This window comes from Danio rerio, chromosome 5 (assembly GCF_049306965.1).
Source record: "Danio rerio strain Tuebingen ecotype United States chromosome 5, GRCz12tu, whole genome shotgun sequence".
Lineage (NCBI taxonomy): Eukaryota > Metazoa > Chordata > Actinopteri > Cypriniformes > Danionidae > Danio > Danio rerio.
Window position 1 is genome coordinate 36037718 of NC_133180.1, and position 8375 is coordinate 36046092.

An 8375-nucleotide genomic window follows, 5' to 3' on the forward strand; every position below is an offset into this window, starting at 1 on the left:
TAGTTCACACGTCTTACTTGCATGTTTCCAGTTTGGTCAATTTTGTAAACTAGTGGAAAGATTTGCTCAAGATAGGTTTGATAGATTCTCAGCAAAGATACAGCTAGCAGACTGAAGAGGAAATACAAGGCAACCACAGATGCTTCACGATAAACTGTCTTTAACGTGATGTGTGTGAAACTAAGGCCGTTTGCTGTAGGTGAGAAAATAAGTAATATTTAATACCACATTTAAACATGTATGCTGGTATTTTTTTTTTTTGAAGATAGGATGTACAAATTTCAGATAAGTATATATATATATATATATATATATATATATATATATATATATATATATATATATATATATATATATCGCCATAGCGGAATGAACCGCCAACTTATCCAGCAAGTTTTTATGCAGCGGATGCCCTTCCAGCTGCAACCCATCTCTGGGAAACATCCACACACACATTCACACACACACTCATACACTATGGACAATTTAGCCTACCCAATTCACCTGTACCACATGTCTTTGGACTGTGGGGGAAACCGGAGCACCCGGAGGAAACCCACGCAAAGGCAGGGAGAACATGCAAACTCCACACAGAAACGCCAACTGAGCTGAGGTTCGAACCAGTGATCCGGCGACCTTCTTGCTGTGAGGCGACAGCACTACCTACTGCTTTATAAATTTTACTGCTGGGAATAAATTTTTTCCTTTTTTAAATATTTTCTAAATGATGTCGAACAGAGCAAGGAAATTTTCACAGTATGCCTGATAATATTTTTTTTTCTGGAGAAAGTCTTATTTCTTTTATTTCAGCTGGAATTAAAGCAGTTTTAAAATTTTAAAAAACCATTTTAGGGACAAAATTATTAGCCCCTTTAAGCTAACTTTTTTTTTGATAGTTTACAGAACAAACCATCATTACATCATATATAATAAATTATGTATATTTTTAATTTATTTTTAAATTATTTACTACTACTACTACTACTACAATGGGGGGATGGGGGGTTGGGGGGGCACAGTTGACACAGACACAGTTGTTGTTTAATTTTATTGGTGGTTTATATATATATATATATATATATATATATATATATATATATATATATATATATATATATATATATATATATATATATATATATATATATATATATATATATATATATATTCTGTTAGTGTGTCTTATTTAATCTGATTAAAAATTATTTGAAACACTTGTCCAAACAAAGCCTTTAATTTTTTATTTCTTTTCATGTGCTAAACTGGTTGAATATGCATTAATTATTTGTATTTTTTTCTTAACATTCTTAGCTATTTAGCCATTTTACAATTTTTCATATATAAGAAAACAATTTGCGTTCTATATTTAAAGTCCCTCCTTGTTCGTTCTACAAACACACACACACACACACACACACACACACACACACACACACACACACACACACACACACACACACACACACACACACACACACACACACACACACACACACACACACATGCACACACACAAATTCAAACAAAGATGCGTCTAACAAATGACCAGACATGAACAACTCTCTTTTCAGGTAATATAATAAAAAAAATAAAAAAAAAAAACTATATATATATATATATATATATATATATATATATATATAAATATATATATATATATATATATATATATATATATATATATATATATATATATATATATATACATTATATTTAAATATGTAATATATACATGAATTGAATATTTGATACAGAAAAATGATGTTTTGAGAAAATACTCTTTTTGTTGCGTTCTGTCATTAATTACGTGATTAAATACTTGTATTCTTTACAAAGTCAATTTCTCCTGTACGCAAAATACTTTGTTTAGGAATATAATTAATGTGTTTTTACAGGTGAAATTCATAACTTTTCCATGCCAGAATGGTAGCCGACGGAGTCTCAAAAGTTGTAGTTAGAGTGAATTCACAGGTGACACAAGACAGCTTTATTTTTGTTAATGGACAGGAAGCAGCAGAAACACCCCACACTTTGATTCTTAAAGAATTTTTCAAAATACAACCAAAGGCATTGGGGGTAAGACATTTAATGATCAATTATGATGATATATGGTTCTAAAGATGTATGTTATGCCATTATGAATAAAACATCTGACCTTTGCTGTTTAGATTGTCCAAATAATGACTGGAGTGATGGTCTTCTTTCTGGGTGTTGTTCTCACCACCAGTGGCTACGGTTATCCCGCTATTCTGGTCTACAGTGGCATCACCTACTGGGGATCCTTTATTGTAAGTTTCATATAAAAGTTTGCCTTATATTGCCTTATATTTAATATCCAGAACAAACTTTCTCTCTGTAAACTTTTGTTTCTTTCTCAGTACATCAGTGCTGGATCTCTGTCGATTGCTGCGCAGTATAAATATCAGTTGTTTTTGGTATGTATATGATACCCACATATTTCAACATACATATTTCTTATGTATTTGTGGTCAGTATTTGTAACTGTAACACTTTGGAATTTAATAATTTACATTACCATAGTACACATAAAATTGTTTTAGATTGTTAAAAATGTCAATAAAAATCACTTTGTTAACTTTTTTAACAAGAAAAAAATGTTGAAACTGAGATCAAAGTCTCACAATTTAAATTGAAACCGTAAATAAATAATATTTTTCTTTACCGTGAATGTATGGTTGTAACACTTTTTGCTTTAAAACTGTCTTAAAACAAGACAAAATAAAAAAAATTAAAAAATCCAGTGACAACTAAATTTTCTGTTTACACCAAGAAGTAAAAAGAGCTTAAGAGCTCTCTTTGCTAGTTCACCGCACATGGGATATCCAAAAATCTAATTCATAAAACATTTTACACATTCACAAAATCTGAAACAGAAAATGATTGAAGGAAAAAATGTGTATCATTGAATAGTATGACTGAAACTAAATAAACAATATAAATAAATAAATAAATATAAATAAATAAATATATTTACAAACATTTCATAAGTAAACAAAATATATTGGGTAATGGGCTTAACGTTATGAGGACCTTACTGTGAATTTCTGTGGGAACTGTTATTGTGTGGGCCATTAAAACTGTAGTGTCACAGAAATACAAATCATTTCTAATACATAATTTTGCCTCTACTATAGCCTCATATTGTATGTACTGTATATGGCTCATTCTCAACACACCCCTTTCCGTTTGCTCAGACAAAATGGTTTTAGATATCTGATGTTTTTGTTACTTTAAGTTAAAAGTTTTAGGTATGTTTGTAAAAGTTTCTTCAATGATCTGTTTTTGGGTGAAGTTTGTTCTCAGTTTTCTAACTCGTAGTATATTCTGTTATTGTAGATGAAGGCCTCCCTTGGAATAAATGTGTTCAGTGCCATATCTGCAGGAATCAGCATTCTTCTGATGTCCATACAAATATTCATACTATCTACAATGGATCCAAGTTTATACGTTGAGGTATTAGAGTACATGCACAGTATATAATATTGTATGTATGTGCGTTGTTTTAGCACATAACCTGTCATAAATCCATCATAAACATGATTGTCACAAGGTCAATGTAATTCATTATAATCATTATAACAGCTTCATTAATTCTTGACCTCAACTATTGGTACTAGGGATGGGAAGATTAACCGATATGTATCGATACGCGGTCATGCGCGTGCACGATGCGAGTGCATCGGTAGAGCAGCAGAGGATGAATGAAATTTTGGAAGCAAATCGAGATGCATCGGTTTTTGCGAGATGCATCGATTTTTCCGAGATACAGCTTATATTTTTAATATAGAATGTATTTTTTATTTATTAACAAGTGTTGTCAACCTGTTTTTGGCGCATAATTTAATCGACCTACATAAAGTAAGCCTTAGCAACGGATTTGCGGATGTGTACACTTTCACTACAACTCTGTATCAGGTGTGCGGATGAAGCTAGTGGTGCGCCCTCAGAAAGCGCGAGAAGCAAAACAAACATATTCCCCACTGAGTTTTAAATCTAAAGTATGGCAAGCAACATTATGGATTTAAGGATGGACGACATGACAGGACAGATGCAATTTGCAAAATGTGCCGCGCATCTGTAAAATATGCGGGCAGTACGACTAATCTGATATCTCACTTGAAGCGGCGCCACGGTGTTGTTGTGGAAGCATCTTCCAGTGTTTCTGCATCCCCGGCTTTCGCACTGCTTCAACCAGTTCCAAAAGTGGTGAGAAAAGCATTGCAAGTTTTTTTTTCCATGCGCAACAGTTCTGCTCGCTCTACGCCAATAACGAATGCTATTGCATTGTTCATCTGCAAAGATATTCAGCCTAGTGTCACGGAGAACGAAGGTTTTAAACACCTCCTCCTGTTAATTTTTATTTAATTATAATAATAATAATAATATTAATAATAATAATGATAAAAATAATTGGGTGTCACGGTGGCACAGTGGGTAGTTTGACCACCTCACAGCAAGAAGATTGCTGGTTTGTTATATTTTTATTAGCCTGTTGTTTACAGTGACAGTGATGTTTCAACGCAGCATAACTGCTAGTTCACGACCGTAAGTTTTGAATAATCAGTGGCAAAATATATCTTTGTAAAACTTGTTTTCATAGTTGAAAAGTTTAATCACAATTCTTGTTGTGCAATGCTAAATTTATTTATGTTGAAAGAGTGCAAATATATACATATTTTTTTAATATATATTGCACTTATACATTCTGTTTATCTTGAAAATACTTAAATAATATGTGCTATATGTTCTAAAATGGCCCTCTACTGTAAACTGACACTCTGGCTCTGAGAGAAGAGCCAGTTTGTAAAAAAAGTCTTGGTTTTGCTTGGTTAATAAATAATCAAACTCATTCAATGGCACAGCATCCTCTTTCACATTATCTCATAAACTTGATCTAATTAGTTAGTGCTGAATTATCACATCGTATCGTGATATGGGTGTGAATCGTATCGTGTTGCATCGCAATATGTCACAAATGTATCGCTAATATATCGGATCGTATTCTTTGTATCGAGATGCGTATCGGATCGGCATTATAGCTTAGATGCCCAACCCTAAAAGTTGGACTTCTTTTGATGATTGAAGAAGATATCATAAAACATACCCACTGTAAGAAATGATTGTTTGCCTCAATCCAGCTTCCACTTTAAATTGTTTTATGCTGCCTTTATCACAAAGAGTTTATTTATCACAGAGAAAAAGCTTTGTCACAGAGAGAACTGCTTTGTTGTCTCTGCACTATTTGGGATGATCACTTCTTGCGCAAACGGTGACTAATTGTAGAATGGGAATGGGTGTGGGTGTGGGGCACTAAAAACCATCTCAGACAATGGGGTGTCGAACAGCATTAACATACACAACACATCTGTGACAACAGGAGCAACTCCATTTGCATCAAGAGTACTAGTAAATAGAAACTATAAAAGGCTTGAGATTTTGAAATTCAGGGATCATTCCAACTTCACTGAAGGTACAGCCATGTACTTTGAAACTGCTATCCTATGTAATTATTCTCAGTCTCTCTCTCTCTCTCTCTCTCTCTTACTCTCTCTCTCTTGTTTGCTTGCTCCCAAGGCCGTTTTATATTCGTATTTATATAGTCAAAAATGTTGTTGTTTCGTAACATTTTTTTACGAAGTGGGTCGTTAGGCCCACGCTAAACCTGGAGGACCAGGACATACACACACACTACAGAAAATTTAACTTAAAAACACTACAACGCTAACATTGGGAGAACATGCAAACTCCACATAAAAAAATGCCAACTGAACCAGCGACTTTCTTGCTGTGAGGTGACAGCAATAACCCATTGCACCACCATGCTGCCAAATATGTTCTTACACCTAGCACAAAAATGCGTATGCGTGTGTTTAAAAACAATGAAATGAGTGAAATTGGTGTTTTCTGACTATTAATTTGAGCACTGCGTTTCCATGTGTAATGGTTAAGCTTGCATGTTAACATATAATGCTCCATTTTAATTGAAGTAGTCAGTGTTATTTACAGGTTTCAAGTCTATGCTCATTTCAGATGAGAACACTATCTCAATAATCATTCACTATTCACAGTACACATTTTAGCCAAAGCTTTGAAAAGTCTCCATGCTTACAGTGTTTATACGATTCATAAAAGATGAATCACTGTCTGAGATTTCAGTATGGATATAAAGATTACGATCACCATTTTATGGTATTATAGCAGCACACTGTGAGTGTGTATTAGCATCGTTTGTTGTTTGCTTTTGCATCTGATACTGCATTTGAACCCGGATATTGTGATGCATGACGCCAGACTTTCCAAACGGTCAGAAAAAGCAGCACAGTCTGAAAATCTTGCCACATCTTCAACTTTTGCATGATGCATATTTCAGTACAATTGTATTTAATTACTACCCTGCATTTTCCATGTGAATTTAATATGTACATCTCTCTATGCTACTAATTTGTTTAGATTAATCATTAGGCAAGCATTGAACAAGCATTAAATAAGCCTTTTTCTAAGAGCTTATAACCTGAGCAGTGCATTCTTTAAAGAGTATGTCATAAGTAAGTTGATGCATTTAAGCTAGATGCAAATGAAATGGACTAACATGTCCGTCTAGCACTTTACAAACAAATGCAAAAGTAGTGTAGAGGAAAGCAAAATGAATTTGCATGCCACACAGCTATCTCATATTTAAGCTGGTCAGCAGAAAAGCATGATTTGAAAGTGACGTCTGACTGAGTTGATGGTCCATTATATATAGACAGTTAATAACAATGTGCTCTTTCATACACAAAATGCTGCTGATATTTTGCCAAAAATTACCTCTAGTTTGGAGGCTAGGTAAATTAGGCTTCTACTGTTCATTTGATTACATTTAGAAGTCAACAACACAACAAAAACTAGACTCTCAGACAGTGACCAGCAGCAAATAAATAGCACAAGAAACCACTCTGATATAAGAAATAATAATCCCACTATTTCAAAGACACACAACTAATACAAACAAACTAGAGCAGCCTCAAGCCATATCAGTGCATTTCATAACAGGCATCGACTCTTCTAGATTGTAGCTAATGAATGTTTAACCCTTGTGCACGGTTTAAATTTACTACCCTTTTGTTGTGTTAGGGATGAAAACATCCACTGAACTAAACTGCTGTAAAAGTGCATTAGATAAATATATATTATTTCCAATTTATTATTTTTTTTGCATAACTCTGTTTATCAACCTCAGTCCCAATCAAAACTAATAAATGTTTAGAAAATGACAGCATTTTAACTGTTTAATTGCCAAATTAAAAAATGATGTTACTGATTTGGTGAAAACAAAACGCATAAAATTACGTATTTTCAATATAAAAAGTAATTGTGAACTGGATTTTGTTTTACCTTTTATCACGATAAGCGATAAGTAAAAACATTGGCTTTCATGCATTTTTAGATTTTTATTTTTTCTTCTTAATTTATTGTTGTTGGTGATGGTTTTTGCAACATTGACTTATAACCACATTTGATGGTGCATGAATTCAGTCTTTGTTTTTGTTTACTTCATGTAGTCCTGAGAGCTTAGATGCACATTTTGATTTTCTCAGACACAACAAGGTAAGTGTGCAAAGGTCACTCTCTCACAGACTCACAGACACACAAACACTTTAATTTGTTATTTAAATGTGGTTCTAATGAAAGCCAATGGGGCAAAAACAGCCACCAACAGTAAATAAGGGAGAAAATTTTTTAATTAATAAAAAACAATGCATCAAAGGCAACATTGTTGCCCATGCCCAAGACTTTGATAAAAGGTTAAAAAAAAAAATACAGTCCACATGTCCACATCCTTTTGTGCGTTTTTTTCATCAAATTAGTGACATTATTTATAAATTTGCCAATTAAACAATTAAAATCTCAATTTAGTAGTTTTGATCCAGACTGAGGTTGATTAACAGGTTTGTGCAAAAAAAAGTTTATATAAATATATATATATATATATATATATATATATATATATATATATATATATATATATATATATATATATGATGTATTTTACAGCAGTTTATTTCAGTGCATAGTTTAATCTCTAACATAAAAAATGGTAGTACATTTGCCCAGAGTGTATCTTTGAGGGTTTTTTTTTATTCAAAGCATTTTCTCAAAATATGTATCAAAATAAGATTTCTCACCAAAAATCATTCTGCTAGCTGAAACAAAGAAAAAGTTATAACTAAATAAAATAAAAACAAAAGAAAAAAACATTATAATAAAGTAAATTAAAAGGCTATTTCCCACTATGCATTTAGGATAAATAAAAGTGAATGGATAACATCATTCCCTAACAGCAACTTCATTTCTTAGTATCACTAACTAAACAC

General features: G+C 32.7%; 1 long non-coding RNA gene across 1 annotated transcript; it reads right to left on the reverse strand.

Moving 5' to 3' along the window:
• Positions 1–1964: 1964 nt before the first annotated feature.
• Positions 1965–7682, reverse strand: LOC141385847 (uncharacterized). The gene is made up of 2 exons (XR_012406947.1): positions 5075–7682; positions 1965–2711 (listed from the first exon to the last, which is right to left on the reverse strand). It is a non-coding gene; the product is annotated as an uncharacterized lncRNA (long non-coding RNA).
• Between the last annotated feature and the right edge of the window lie 693 nt (positions 7683–8375).